Raw genomic sequence first — 16,160 nt, forward strand, 5'->3', positions numbered from 1 at the left:
TGGTATAAATGAAATTTAAATATACTCTTGTATGCCTGGCTTTTTTCACTCAACATTATGTTTGTGAGATTCACCATGCTGTGTGAGGCACAGTCCATTCTTTATCACTATAAAGAAATTGTATGAGTTTACCACAACTTCTCTGTTCTACTGCTGATGGATATTTGTGTTGCTTCCACTTCAGTGCTATTATAAAAGAAGCTCCTATGGGCATTCTTTTCCTTGTCTCTTTCACTTCTGTTGGGTATATACCTAGGAGTGGAATTGTTGGGTCATAAGGAATGTATATGTTCAGCCTTAGTAGACACTGCCAGAGAGTTTTCCAAAGTGGTTTTATCAGTTTACACTCTTAATAGGAGAGTATGAGAATTCCAGTTGCTCCACATCCTTACCAAAATTTGGTATTGTCAGTGTTACCGCACAAAGGGCATGATCTGCTCGCCGCGAGACAAAAGCCAATCATCAAGAGGCAAGATGGTGGAAGGGCATTTTATTACAGCTTGCTAGCAAGAGGGAAGATGGCCAACTAACGTCCGAAAGAACCATCTTAAGTGGACACAAAATCTTACAGCAGTTATATAGGCTGGTGGTTTATAGGGGAGGGAGTTAGGAATGTTGACCCCCTGGTGTTACAGACTGGGAGTCCCCACACCAGATCTTTCAGTTTTCATTTATGATGGCTATCAACATAGACTCTCTGTTCAGAGGTCCTCATATTCCTAAGGAATGCAAAAGGACAAAGTTATCATCTTATCACAGCTGGGAAGTACATGCACAAGCAGGGGTTGTAAAATCTACAGAGCAGTTAGATCTCCTGGAGAGTGCATATCCAGCTGGGTTAGTTAGTCAGAGGTCATTCAAAGTTACAATAGGGCTTCTTTTCTACAATATGGCTTCCTTTATGTCAACCTTGTCTTGAACTGGTATCAATTTTCCCCCTTTTGTTGTTTAATCCCTCAATCTTGTGAGACATCCTGTTGTTCCATCTTATTGAACCAGTCTTTTAGGAAGACGGTGATGCAGGTGGGCTCCCAAAATTTGGCCTATATTGTGGAAGCAAGTAACCAAGTAATTAATAAGACAAAAAGAAAAACAAAGTTAATGGTGGGAGCAAATTATAAACCAGTTTCTGAGAACAGGGTGCAGCCGGTCAAAAAGATTTCTAGATGTCACAGTCAAAGCATCTCTTGTAGTTTGAAACATTTCTGATGAAGTCATCAGGTATTCAGGTATCTGTCTGAGTGGCTTACATGGCAACAGACATGAATCTCTCTTAAGTTTATATCAAGTCCACCAGCTTCAGTTTACAAGGCTTTAGGAAAAAGGGCAGGTTCATCTCTCAGTGATTCTAAATGAAAATGATGCAAAAAATTGAAAATGTTAGCTTGGAGATTTGTAGCCAGATATTTCAGGAGACTAGAAGAATTCAGGATCCAGTCCAGTTAACACATATAACAAAAACCTCAAAGACAATTAACAGAACCAGAATTCAACATCCACAAATGTGTATTATTGTTTCTATTGAAACATAATTTTTCTCTCTAAAATCACCCTCATTTTTTAAAAAAGATAGCCAAATTAAGACTAACTTGTTTGCAAAATAAATCTAGTTTCAGTAAAACTTGATTTATTTATTTACATAAGCGCAGCAAAAATAACCATTGATCCTACAGGCTCTTTTAAACCTGCTTTGCTGGAACTTTGTATAAGGAATCTCAGATTGAACTTTAAAGGCCTCCTGAGGCCAGGAAAGCCAAGCCAAGGACTTTGTCATCAGACTTTGCCTGCAATACATACAGATTTGGGTGAGTTCTTCTCTTCTTTTGAGGTTGCCCAAAATGTTGAGGTTCCAGGCACCTGCCAGATAAGTGACCTTCCTTACTTACCCAGTAAGGCTGCTGGGAAAGCTGTAAACAAGGTACCAGGCCAATATTTCCAAGTGACTTTATTCCATAAAGTCCAATCTTTGTCTCTGAAAAGCTGTCTGGTCATATCTGAGTCTATGCACGTTTCTCTCAAATATGGCATTCCAGTCAAAGCTTTGGTAATATAACCAGTGTTTCCAATCATGTCCTGTTATAAGGAGAACAGACTCTTATTGAACTTATGCAAATAACTATATTGCCATGAATAAGAATATTCACTTACTAAGAGTTTCCAAATTCTGGAGGGATCAGGTATAGAGAAAAATATAAATGTTTCTTTCTTTTTTTTTTGTTTGTGAGGCAGATTAGCCCTGAGCTAACATCTGTTGTCAATCCTCTTCTTTTTGCTAAGTAAGATTGGCCCTGGGCTAACATCCATGCTCATCTTCCTCTACTTCATATGGGACGCTGCCAGAGCATGGCTTGACAAGTGGTGCATCGGTCCACGCCCAGGATCCAAACCTGTGAACCCCGGGCCGCTGAAGTGGAGCACGAGAATTTAGCCACTATGACACCAGGCTGGCCCCAGATAAACGTTTCAATTCTGCTTACGAAAGTATAATTTACAGGGCTGGCCCCATGGCTTAGCGGTTAAGTGCGCACACTCCACTACTGGCAGCCCAGGTTCCGATCCCGGGCGTGCACCGACACACTGCTTGTCTGGCCATGCTGAGGCGGCGTCCCACATACAGCAACTAGAAGGATGTGCAACTATGACATATAACTATCTACTGGGGCTTTGGGGAGAAAAAGGGAAAAAGAAGAGGAGGATTGGCAATAGATGTTAGCTTAGGATTGGTCTTCCTCAGCAAAAAAAAACAAAGAGGAGGATTGGCATGGATGTTAGCTCAGGGCTGATCTTCCTCACACACACACAAAAAAGTATAATTTACCAAGTTGCTATAAGCCACAGTTAGCTTGAGAGAAAAGAGAAAAAGTTTTCCTTAAATCTGAAAAAATATTTTTTAAATCAGCAATATTTCAAACAAACGTCATAAAAATTATAATCATCCTCATCAGTTCATTCAGTCCTGTGTAATTGATTCTTAATCTTAATCTTTTGTTAGCAGTTTCAGGAAGTCATCAGTTTCTCTGTTAGAGTTCTGTTATTTCTTACCCAGTTCAGTTTTCTGATCTGAAAGTTTATCAGAAGCCTGTATTCTAGAGTGAGTGCCAGAGTCCTTTCCATGAATTTCTCTGAAGATGAAACATATTTGGCAAAAGCATCAGAGTGAAACAATAACTGTCTGTAAACAAGACCCTAAAATGGCAATTGACAAAGAAATTTGGTTAATTTTGTGACATACAACCGTTGAAAATAATAACCAGAATTATGACTGATAACCAGGACAGATCAGAATTTTAGTAATGTTATACAATTTCAAAACACCTATATCAGTAACATTCACCAACACAATACCATAGGTCCCCATGAAACAATGCTTAGCTATCCACTTAACCATGGTGACAACCAAAGATCTTGAAGGCAAATAGAGAGAGCCAAATAGTTTTAAAAAACTTAATAGAGAGAATTCAGTCTTTTTGAACATAGGAAATTATTTTAACAAAACATAGTTTTTCTATCTTTTAGGTAGACTTACTCAAAGGTAAAGAAAAACCTTTTATAACCTCTTTATTAAGACCAGACTAAGAGTTTCAGAAAATTATCCATTTTAAGAGAAAGAAAACCAAATTTTAATTTTTGCAACAGCTTACTTTTTATGTTAAAACTTATTCACTTAATTAAATTTACTTCAATCTTAGCCAACTTGACCATGCATAAAACTCTTGTTTTAGGGTTCCTCTTCCACAAACCTTCTATAACTTTCTTTTTACATTCAGAATTCATCCCATGCCTTCCTTTCTTCCCTTCTAGTACTTTAGGACAAATTTTTCTTAACAAAACAAACAAAAATATTTCCGTTATTTATACCTTCTTTACTGAAAACATACATCTTACTTTCCTTGAATACAAAGATGTTTTCCTTATTAATTTTTAGTATAATTATTAGCCCTTACAGACCTTAATGAAAACTAAAAAGTAATTATGAACTGTCTTTTATATTAGCATTTTGTGGCTTGGCAAATTTATAAATACCTTTCATAATTTCTAAAAACATGTTACTTCATAGTACAATCTTCTAATAAAATATAAGACATGTTTACTAATAGACCTAAACACCTTTTAGTTTCTCCTTAATAAGAAGTGATCTAAATATTTAATGAACTTTCTATCATTCAGCTTAACCTAGCAAAACTTCAATGTTTCAAGTTACCAAAGAGATTTTGGAAGCTATTTTATGTACCCATGTTATAAACTATAATTATTATAACAATCATATTTGGATTACTCACAAAAACCTCATGTGACACTAAAGCAGTTAGCCATCACCTTAAGTTGTTTTAAGTACATACATTGTAATACCTAATCATTGTTAAAAAGTTTCCCCAAAAACATTTACCCTTTTTACATTTATTCAGTTTACCTGTTTCCATTAATTACTTAGATTGCCTACAAAACTTCATGAGATATTAGACAAAATTAGCCATTATTATGTTATTATTTTTGCTATCCAGTTTTTTGGTAGAGATAACATCAGCTTATTTGACCAATAAACGTAGAATAAAGGTTGCACGTCTGCATCATAGCCAATGTTGATAACTCTGAGGACATGTCTATTTCAAACAAGCCAACAAATTTAAACAAGCTTTCATTTACCAAAGATTATTTCATATCATGTTAACTTGAAAGACATTTGGCTTTTGCATTTAGAAATAATTGTTGTAAGTGCTTACCTTAAACCAATTGAATAGAGTTCTTTAGAAACTATATCATTCAGAGATAAAATATCACACATATAACATACATATAGACACACATACACAGAGACTACACAGCTATTGTTCTAAAATTACTGTTGTGAATCAGGTACAAGGCTTCCTAATTATGAATCCAAATTTTGTTTTAAGCCTTTTTTACTGATATTTTTAGAAAAGACACTCAAGATGCTAGATTTTTGGTGAGGGTGCATGTATGGCCGTTTTTTGACCTTTTTCTTTTTTTTTCTTCAGTCTTAGGAATTAGTGATGGGCTAGATATCCTCCAGAGGATTTGCAAGCTCTTTGAGATAAGGGAAATGGGTGGAACCTGAACTGTTCAGGTCCAAGCTGCATTTCCAGTCTTGCAAGGATTTTTTAAGGACAATTGCTCTTAATTTATCAGAAATTGGGTTGTAACTTAAATGACATTATAGGTTGATCTACCTGTCCAACTATATCACAAAGGCACAGAGAAACCACTCAAGTTTTCGCCAAGATGGAGTTTCTGGGGCATATCTGCCTTATCAGTTTTTAATGTCCCAATATCTACAAGCATTTATGGCTTAACTATGGATGCCAGAGGTATCCCCAAAAGAGAGTCCAAAAGGAATAGACCACACAAGATCCAGAAAGTTCACTCCCAAAAAAATAGCCCAAGAAAGCAAAGGCTTCCACTGCACAGGTGGTAGTGCACTAACAAACAACAAAGGTTGAGATGACAAAAGCCCCCAATGGACTGGGACCCCTCATGACCAAAGAGGTCACAAAGCCAAGCTCTCAAGACATAGCACTAGACAAAAAGCAGAAAAAAACCCTCATCTTATATGCACATTAACAGCTTTAGATACGCGGTCAGTCTCTTGGAGCCAGACTAATACCTACAGGGAAGGTGCCACAGGGTTGGGGATTGTATATGTGTTGCATGGAAATTTTTTGAGGTTGGCAGGGGACCTAATGATTCTTAACTGCTCGACCCACATCCACCAATGTTGTGGCCCTTTTTGGCTTCCAAGATGTCCCTTAGCAACAGCTTCCACCTTATGCACATACTCCACAGGCAGGCCCTATGGCAATGTTTACTGCGGGCTGACACAGACAACAGGCTTATGGAGATGCCTGCATCTTGCTCTATGGTTTTTCCTTTATGACAAATGACACAAAAAAAACAGACAAGGAAAAATAGTGACCATCTCTGGGAGGAGAAGGATCAATAAACCAATGAGTACTCAGGACCTCATACTTGTAGCTGAAAGTTGCCCAATTCAGGACAATGCAGCCTCAGGAGTTACAGGTGGGGATTGAGTTAGCGTTTCCATTGTTTCAGAATTTAGACACGGCTGGTCAAAAGTATATTTATGCTGCAGCTAGAATCAGATCGTGAAAATTTAAAGCATCCCTGAAATCAAGACCCTTACAATGAAGGCCCAGCCAAGGTTTTCTTTTTTTTTTTTTTAATTTATTTTTCCCTCAAAGCCCCAGTAGATAGTTGTATGTCATGGCTGCACATCCTTCTAGTTGCTGTATGTGGGATGCGGCCTCAGCGTGGCCAGAGAAGTGGTGAGTCGGTGCACGCCCGGGATCCGAACCCGGGCTGCCAGCAGCGGAGCGCGCGCGCACTTAACTGCTAAGCCACGGGGCCGGCCCCAAGGTTTTCTTCAAATGGCCTATGTAATTCCCCTGAGGCTGAAGGCAGTTTGGTAGGGCTCTTAGCCACAAAAAGGAGTGCAACCCGCATTTCAGTCTGGCTATCTCTGACCACAAAATGAGGTGCAACCATATTTTTGTCCAACCGTATTTTGGGACCCCCCCCCCAAACCTGATGATTATCAAGCTAAGCCCTCAGAACACAAAACAGGCTTGGTAAGACACTGCTGTTCTCTGTAAACATGTACAGCTTTAGTTAAAAGGTGGAACACTTGACTCTTTAAAGATAAAAGATTTTTCCTTGTTCCTTTGTTTGGAGGCTCAAAAAGAGCCCAAAATGGCCACTGTAATTTCAAATTATCCCTGGTTATCTTGACAGCTATTTACAGTTATCCCCATTTTAGGGGACTTTTCCCAAGGTGGCTGCAACAAACAAGGTAATTTCTAAAGAGAGTTTGTTATGATCACCAAGAAACTCAGTCCCCAAATAGCCAATTTTAACAAATAAAATAGTCAGACATAGACAAATATGAACAGATACCAAAATCCAATATTCCAGGACTCTAACCCAGAGGTCGGGACTCTAACCTGATCCTTTTGAGTGCCCCAGTGGCTGTGACCCTTTTATACTGTCTTCTGCAATCCTAGCCTTGGGACTTTAACCCAGCAACCACATCTCACCAGTGGGGCCTCTAACCCACTATCCTGATGAGATATTAGACAATTTTAGGCACACGCACATTTTAACTAGGTCACTCACCCAAAAGACATCTGATCCTGGAGCTCTTTACAGACACAGAAATGCCAGACATCAGTGAAGCAGTTCCTAGATTCCAGGTGAAGTCCTATACCTCTTCCCACTCCGGCAGGGCACCATATTAACCAGATGGTCCTCCCTTTCAAAGAGGGGACCCCAGATGGAGGGAAAAGAAAGTTCTCAGTGGTGCACCCCCAAGGCAACTTACTCTACTCCAGATGTGAGCCTGCTGACCCACCAGAAGCAGCCGTTTCTCTTTCCACCATAGGAAGCGTTAGGAGGCAGCCAACATTGCCATGGGAGAGCAAGAAGGGCAGATCCCCAAGACAAACAGAGCCTTGGCAGCCACTAGAGACTTACCCAACAGGTCACCTGTCTGAGGTTGGCAGGCCACAAGCAGGACTTAATGTCCCTTCGTGATCACCAGATTTCTGTTACCGCACTAAGGGCATGATCTGTTCACCACAAGACAAAAGCCAATTGTCAAGAGGCAAGATGGTGGCAGAGAAAGGGCATTTTATTACAGCTTGCTAGTAACGGGGAAGATGGCTGGCTAATGTCCAAAAGAACCATCTTAAGTGAACACAAAATCTTACAGCAGTTATAGAGGCCGGTGGGTTACAGGGGAGGGGGTTAGGAATGTTGACCTTTTGGTGTTACAGACTGGTGGGAGTGCCACACCAGATCTTTCAGTTTTCATTGATGATCGCTGTCAGCATAGACTCTCTGTTCAGGGGTAATCATATTTCTAAGGAACTCAGAACAACAAAGTTATCATCTTATTGCAGCTGGGAGGTACATGCACAAGCAGGGGTTGTAAAATCTACAGAGCAGTTAGATCTCCTGGAGGGTGCATATCCATCTGGGTTAGTTGGTCAGAGGTCATTCAAAGTTACAATAGGGTTTCTTTTCTACAATATGGCTTCCCTTATGTCAACTTTGTCTTGAGCTGGTATCATCAGGGCTTTTTTTCTTAGTAGCTATTCTGATGGATGTGTATTGGTTAATTCGCATTTCCCTAATGACTAATAAAGGTGAGTACCCTTTAATTTGCTTATTGACCATTTGGATATTCTCTTTTATGATGTAATTCATCAAGTCTTGTGTGTGTGTGCGTGTGCATGTGTGTGTGTTGTTAGACTTTCTTATTGATGTGTAGGAGTTCTTTATATACTTGAAGTCTTTTGTCAGATGTGTGTTTTTGCAAATATCTTCTCCCACTCTGAGGCTTGCCTTTTCATGCTCTTATTGGTATCTTTTGATTAATAAAAGTTCTTAACTATAATGAAGTAAAATTTACCAATATATTTCCTTTATGGTGAGTGATTTTTGTATCCTGCTAAGAAACACTGTTTCTACTCTAAGGTCATGAAGCTCTTCTTCCATGTTACCTTCTAGAAATTTTATTGTTTTACCTTTCATGTTTACATCCACAATCCATCTGGAATTGATTTTTGTGCATGGCATAAAATAGTTCAAGGCTAATTTTTTTCCATCAGCTACCCAATGGATCCAGCACCATTTTTTATAAAGACTATTTTCCCCGTTATATTGCAATGACACCTTGGTTGTATATCAGGTGTCTATATATGTGTCTGTGTCTGTGTGTTCTATTCTACTCCATGGGTCTATTTGCCTATCTCAAACCTAATGCATCCAAAACTGAATTCCTGATCTTCTCCACTAAAACCTGTTCCTCTCACTGTCTGCCCTGTCTCAGTTGTTGACAGTTCCATATTTCCAGTTGCTCAGGCCAAAATCCTTGGTATCATCCTGACTCCTTTCTTTCACACTCCACTTGCAATTCATCAGCAAATCCTGTTGCCTTTACTTTGAAAATATATCTAGAATCACTTCTTCCATCACTCCCACCCTGGTCCAAGCCACCATCCTCTCACATCTAGATTACTGCAATAACCTCCTAACTGGTCTCCCTGATTAGTGGTAACTGATTGGATATAAGGCGTGGGAGAGAAGGAGGAGTCAAGATGCCATCCAGGTTTCTGGGTTTAGATGATGGAAACTGCTGTCCAAAATAGGAAAGGGAAGAAATTGGTTTGGGGACTGAGGGAAGAAAGGTCCCCCTTCAGTCTGTTCTCTACCTAAAAGCCAGGGTAATACTGTTAGGTTGGCTCATGTAAGTCAGATCACCTCCCTGCTCTACTCAAAACCCTCCAGTGGCGCCCCATCTCACCCAGAATAAGAGCCAAAGTCTTTACAATGACCTACAAAGCTCTGTGTAATTTGGCCTTCATCAATTCTTTCCATATTGTTCTCTCCTTCACTGACTTTGATCTAGCCACAGTGGCCCCTTTGCTATTCCTTGAAAAACTAGGCATACTCTCACCTCAGGACCTTTGTACTTGTCATTTTCCTAGATACCCAGATGGCTAGTTCCCTCATTTTCATTGTTTTTGCTCAAAGGTCGTCTTTTCAAGGAGGCCTTACCCTGACTACCCTATTTAAATTGTAACCCAACCTCATTCTAGTACTCCCTATCTGCTTTTCCTGGTTTTTTTTTTTTTCCTTAGTTCTGATCACCATCTAACTCTGAACTCAACAAAAGCAATGTTGGGAAAGACCAAGCCAGCACTCTATAATGAGAACCATACACAGAACCTTCTGAGGAATGCATCATAACATGCATAAATGACTTTTAAAAAATTTTTGTATGTTTTGTCCACTGTTATATCCCCAGTACTTAGAAGAGAACCTGATATATGTAGATGTTCAATAAACATTTTATTGAATAAACTTAATAAATGAATGAATGAATGAACCAAACATGTTAAAGATCTCCAACATTTAATGGCTTAGTAAAGGAGAATGAATCTTCAAAGGAGACTGAGAAGGAACAGCCAAGAAGATGGAGAAAGAACTAAGACAGTCTAATACCCCAGACACAAAGGGAATTTCCTGAGTAATACAGTGTCTTTTGCTATTTATAACAAGCCCCTTTCAACCATACCTAAGTTTATGCTAATGAACTGACTCATGGCAGGGCTGCTAGATACCTTCAGGATTGGGCAACTTCAGGATTGATTCAAGTATTAGAACTTTCAGTCCACTCCGTGACCTCTGGGAGGGGAGAGGTGTTGGAGATTGAGTTCAGTCACCAGTAGCCAGTGATTTAACTGATCATGTCTACATAATGAAACGTCAATAAAAAATTCTGACAAGGTTTGTGGGAGATTCCAGGGGGTGAAATTGATGTGCTAGGAGGGTGGCACACTCAGAAAGGGCATGGAAGCTCTGTGCCACTCCCCACTTCTTACATTTGGCTGTCCCTGAGTTATATCCTTTATAATAGGCTTGTTATGGTAAGTATATGCTCTCCTGAGTTCTATGAAGTATTGAACTGGGTGGGGAGGGGCGGTACGGGGAGAGGGGCATAAGAACCTCTAACTTTATAGTCAGCTAGGCAGAAGTGAAGGTAGCCTGGGCATCCCATTTGCAGCTGGCATCTGAAGTGGGGATGGTCTGGGATTGAGCCCTTAATCCATGGGGTCTGCACTAACTCCAGATAGTTAGTGTCATAACTGAATTAAATTATAGAACACCTGGCTGGTATTGGAGAATTGCAAAATCTGGTGTTGTTTGAAATAGCCAAACTGTCGCTCAGCCAGGAAGGGACAGAGCCTGATTTGAACCCAAGCTTTTTACCACAATGTAGTTAAAGAGTAACTAAGGCTGCCAGCTCATACTACACTGAAAAGAAAAGAGGGCAGAACACAGAGTCCCAAGATTCAATGAGAAAGTAGATGACTCCACAAGGAAGCAAATTTCCAGAGACAAGGGAATTAAACTTGGATGAGTTGGTACTGAGGAAACCAAGAGAAAAGGAAGTTTAAAGAAAAGTCACCAATACTGGTAACCACTGCGAAGAGATCAAATAAGATTTGGCTTGACAAATATCCACTGAATTCGGCAATTGTGAATGACAATTCAGTAGTATCAGGGGCCAGAATACAATGAGTTGAAAAATGTAGGGGTTTTTTCAGAACTTTGGCTGTGATAGAAAGAGAGGGAGTAGCAATGGGTAAGAGGTATAGGAGTGAGGGTTTCTACCATCATTATTAATATTGTTTTGGGTGAAAGAGGCTTGAGCAGGTTTAAACAGCAAGGGGCCAGAAGTAGAAAGTGCTTAATGGTAGCTGCCAGGCCCACAGCTCAGGAGTCTGGTCAAAATACTGCTGACAAGTTTTTACTTTTATTTTTGTAACTTTTGTGTTGTTTGAATTTTCTTACCATTTGATACACTTCTTAGCAGTTGATAGTTTCTCTGTATTAAAAAAAGAAAAAGAAGAACCTTATATTGAAAAACAAACAATCCTTTCTTCACCTCTACCTGCTGCCCTCTCTTCTCATGGTAAGGTTTCTGAAGAGCAGTCAATCTATTCCTGTTTGTATGCATTTGTTCACCTCTCACTCTTTCCTCCAGCCTCTCCAGTCTGGCCTCACTTCACCTAAACAGCTCTTGGTGAGGTCTCTAATATGTTCTGCGTTGTTCATCAAAGGACATTTTCAGGTCTTACACTCAAGTTCCTAACTTTTCTATCTATTTGCCCACTGGGCATCTCCACAGGTTGAGTTGGACATCTCCAACTTAATATAGTCTAAAAGAGAACTCACCTTTCTTCCCTCTGCCCCCAAACACACTTCTCCTGCTTTTCCCACTTTGGAGAGTACCTTCCACCATCCCCCATACAAGCCCAGAAACCTGGAGGACATCCTGACTCCTCCTTCTCTCCCACGCCCCAGGTCTCATCCATTACCAAATCCCTTCACTCTCATCCGCCCCCTACAAAGAACTCTCAGTGTATCCCTGATTCCAATGCAATTTCCACCAGCCTCCATCATGATCTTTCCAAAATATAGATCGGATAATGTCATTCCTCTAACAGTCCTCCTGTGGCTCCCCACTTCCTACAGAGTAAACCCCAAGCACATTAGTATGGGTGGTTTTGGTCCTTCAGGATCTCGAAGGCCCTGCCTGCTGCTCCAGTCTCATTTCTCCCTACATCCCCTGCCTAAATGATGCCCAAACCCCACAGAAACAATTTGTAGTTCTCTAAACATGCTGAGTGACTCCATGCTGTTCTTGGGCATGGAGAATTACTCCTAGACACCCTGCACCTGCAATATACTCTCCTGCCTCACTTGTTGGGCCAACTCCTATTTGCCCCTCAAGACTTAACTCAGACTTCACCTGCTTAGGAATTTAGCAACTCATACAGGAACAGTTTCACTATTAATCTATTGTAGCTTTCCTTTTCAAGACTCTAAAGGAATTTGGATTAGTGTCTAATCCAAAATGGTTTTACACAATAGTAAAGGAAGTATGACCTATAGCAATCCCACAACTACAGAAGTAGATGTGTTTCCTTAGTCACATGTTGGTGCCTTAAAATCTGTATTGAGGGGGCCGGCCCAGTGGCATAGCGGTTAAGTTCACCTGCTCCACTTCGGCAGCCCAGGGTTCACGGGTTCGGATCCCAGGCGCGGACTGATGCACCACTTGTTGAGCCCTGCTCTGGCCGGGGTTCCATATAAAGTAGAAGAAGATGGGCACGGATGTTAGCCCAGGGCCAATCGTCCGCAGCAAAAAGAGGAGGATTGGTAAGAGATGTTAGCTCAGGGCTAATCTTCCTCACACAAAAAAAACTGTATTGAGAATTTATAAGTATTTATAAATGGTGCTTTTTATTACTCATAGCATACCAAGGCAAAAATAGGCTTTCTTTAATCAGAATTCTGTAAAGAATGCTGCTTATCCAGTTCAGCCAACCCCACTCATTACCAGAATCTTCATCTAAAGGTTGGTTGGACCCATCGATCCAGGTGTATTTACGTAACAAACCTTACGGAGGTCTTTAACTCTTGATTCAACAAAAGCAATGTTGAGAAAGACCAATCCAGCACTTTGTAATGAGAACGATATAGCAGAACCTTCTTAGGAAGGTTCCACATCCATGAAACCCTGCATTTAATGATGGCACCAGAATATATAATTTTCTCCAGATGTTTCATCTGTAAAATAGGGATAATAATGGTTATTTCACGCAATTATCTTGATGATCAAGTGAAGAGAACTTTGAATTGGAGATAAAAAGTTGGGAGCATCAGCATACAGATGGTGCTTAAATCCACGGGAATTGATGAGATAACCTAGAGAGAGAGGGTTGAGAGAGAAAGAAAGGCCCCAGTCCTCTTTCCAAATGTTTCCCATTAATTTATTCATTCAACAACTATTTTCTGGGTGACTATGATCTGTTAGTTACTGTGCTAGGTACTAGGGATGCAGAGGTGAGCCAAAGGGACATGGAGAAGACTTACAGTCTCCTGAAAGAGGCCGATAGCACACAAATGTGTATGTAATTGCAAACCATGATAAGTGCTTTAAAGGAAAAGTTCCAGCAACTATGGGAGAACTTAATGAGGACCTAATTCAGATTAAACAAAATATTTTTTTTTTGTATGAGGAAGATCAGCCCTGAGCTAACATCCATACTAATCCTCCTCTTTTTGCTGAGGAAGACCAGCTCTGAGCTAATATCTATTGCCAATCCTTCTCCTTTTTTTTCCCCAAAGCCCCAGTAGATAGTTGTATGTCATAGTTGCACATCCTTCTAGTTGCTGTATGTGGGACGCGGCCTCAGCATGGCCGGAGAAGCAGGGCATCCGTGCACCGCCTGGGATCCGAATCCAGGCCGCCAGTAGCGGAGCGCACGCACTTAACCACTAAGCCACGGGGCCAGCCCAACAAAATATTTTTTTAAAAAAGCACTTAGCATAGTGTCTGACACATAGTAAACACTTTAGTCAAGAAAGGCTTCACTAAGAAAGTGACAATTATGGTGACATGAAAGGATTAGTGAGTTAGCAAGGTGGGGGAGGGGGGAAGGGCATTGTCAGCAGAGGAACAACATACAAGAAGGCCCTGAGGCAAGAAAGAGCCTGGGGTATTCCTGGAGCTCAAAGGGGACCTGTGTGGCTAAAGCATGTGACACAAGGAAATGACAACACCTTCTACCTGGCCCCCCAAGGTAGAAATCTCCCTTTCCCCCATGTGATTAAAATGACTTGAAGAACCACATGACAACTCTACATACTATAGCAAAATAGTAATGATGCCAATGAATTGCAGCTGCCTGAAAATGAGTCTGCAGTCTGCAGGTCCTCTTTCCAACCTCCCCTTTCACAGTCACTCTCCTACTGCTACACAAAAGAAAGGCATACCCCTCACCCATCCAGAATCTCAGTTTGGTGCATTGCCCTGGGGATAACAATTCAAGAATACATCCTTCCTGAGGAAGAGTCCTACAACAACAAATCTGAGAGAAATTCAGCAAGAAATATTAAATGGGGTAGCGTCTTATTGTCATCCAGGTGATGGTGCTCAGGGCAAGCTACCCCAGGAGGCACCACTCTGGCATGCGGATTATTTCGAGCTGAAGACAATAAGGACTCAGAGAACTCAGGAAGAATATTTGAGTTTCCCCTCCCAAACTGCCTAAAGAATTTAAAACAAAAGATCTGTTTCAGGAAGGAGTTATTATCATGATGGCTGTAAAGAAAATGTAGGACAGAGGTTACAATAGGAAAGGCACCAAGCATCTTTTATCAAAAACTCTATCTCTCGCTGACCGCATCATCTATAGATGACCCTGAGAAGAACTGTCAGACAAACATTTGCATTTCTATCTCCATGTGAGTTGTCTTCTTGCCCTCTGAGGTCCCAGACCACTACCCACCCCCAACACCTTCCTCGCCTTTAGCTACAATACTTAAGCGGGCAGTTTAGACAGAGGGACAAGTTGCTCATTTCTGAGTTTCTCCCATGTATACATGTTATTAAACTTGGTATTATTTTCTCCTGCTAACCTGTCTTGTTAATTATTTGGCCATCCATAAGAACCTTAAGGAAAAGGGCAGAGGGAGATTCTCCCTCTCTCCCGACGTATATTATGGTAGTATTGGAAAATTTGGAGATTTGTGAAGGTCTTGAAACTTAACTCTCAAGAATATCTAAGGTCCACTGTAGCTTACATGTCTATGTTCATTCTGACTTTTGTTTTACAAAGAGGCCAAAGTTCACAATTTTAAAAATGTGATTTAAAAGTTTACCAGAAGAGAAAAGAATAGTTAACCAGGAACTTAGGCACCCAGTCCAAGGTTAAAAATTAAAAGACCTGCTTGTACTAGAAGGATGTGCAACTATGGCATACAACTATCTACTGGGGCTTTGGGGAAGGAAAAAAAAAGGAGGAGGATTGGCAATAGATGTTAGCTCAGAGCCGGTCTTCCTCAGCAGAAAGAGGAGGATTAGCACGGATGTTAGCTCAGGGCTGATCTCCCTCACAAAAAAAAAAAAGACCTGCTTGTGGCTAACACTAAGTAACAAGGACTGGATTTACCGTCTCACCTTAAAGAACACTCTCTCCCTCTCCCCCTAGAAAACAACAACAACACACACAAAATATATGAAAACAACAATTTTCAAGACACTGGACATCAGGCAATGAAGGACAGTGATTCCTGAGAGACTGAGAACAAACGAAGAGAAAGCCCTACAATTACTTAAGAGGGTTTCCAGGCTGCAGCACAGGGAACGGGGACCCAGGTGAAACTGGTGGACTCCCTGAGTTGAGAAAGAGCAGCTAAGAGTATGGGGAGCCCAAGGTGGCTAGTGTTTTCAGGACAGAGGGCTTGAGAAGAGAGACCTACACAGAGAAAGAACTGTGGAGATCTGCGGAGGGTATTCAGAGTATTGATTGGTGCCTGTGTGTGAGGAAACTACCCGATGCTGGGAAAAGAACTATTGAGAGACAAAGAGGAAACAGTACCCAGCACTCAAAAAGGACCAGGAATAGAACCTGTTCCAACAGCTGGACTGGAAATCCTCATGATTCACAGGGCATTGGATAGAGCATTCAAAAATGTCTTTTTTCAGTAGTGGGAAGTAATCTATCCTAGATCAACTGTTCTCAATCAGAGGCACTTTTGCTCCCCTC

At 40.8% G+C, this 16,160-nt stretch overlaps 1 long non-coding RNA gene across 2 annotated transcripts in view; it reads right to left on the minus strand.

Annotated features, from left to right (window-relative positions):
• Window positions 1-482: 482 nt before the first annotated feature.
• Window positions 483-16,160, minus strand: part of LOC147917946 (uncharacterized) — a 30,346-nt gene continuing 14,668 nt past the window's right edge. The window contains exons 2-4 of one of the 2 annotated variants that reach the window (XR_015555071.1): window positions 3,043-3,186; window positions 1,887-2,073; window positions 483-1,348 (exon numbers count right to left, since the gene is read on the minus strand). This is a non-coding gene — a long non-coding RNA (uncharacterized LOC147917946). The remainder of the gene's footprint in view (window positions 1,349-1,886; window positions 2,074-3,042; window positions 3,187-16,160) is intronic. The other variant, XR_015555072.1, reaches the window with a different exon arrangement.

Source organism: Ceratotherium simum, chromosome 2, assembly GCF_057802395.1.
Source record: "Ceratotherium simum simum isolate JZ-2026a chromosome 2, ASM5780239v1, whole genome shotgun sequence".
In the NCBI taxonomy this organism is placed as follows: domain Eukaryota; kingdom Metazoa; phylum Chordata; class Mammalia; order Perissodactyla; family Rhinocerotidae; genus Ceratotherium; species Ceratotherium simum.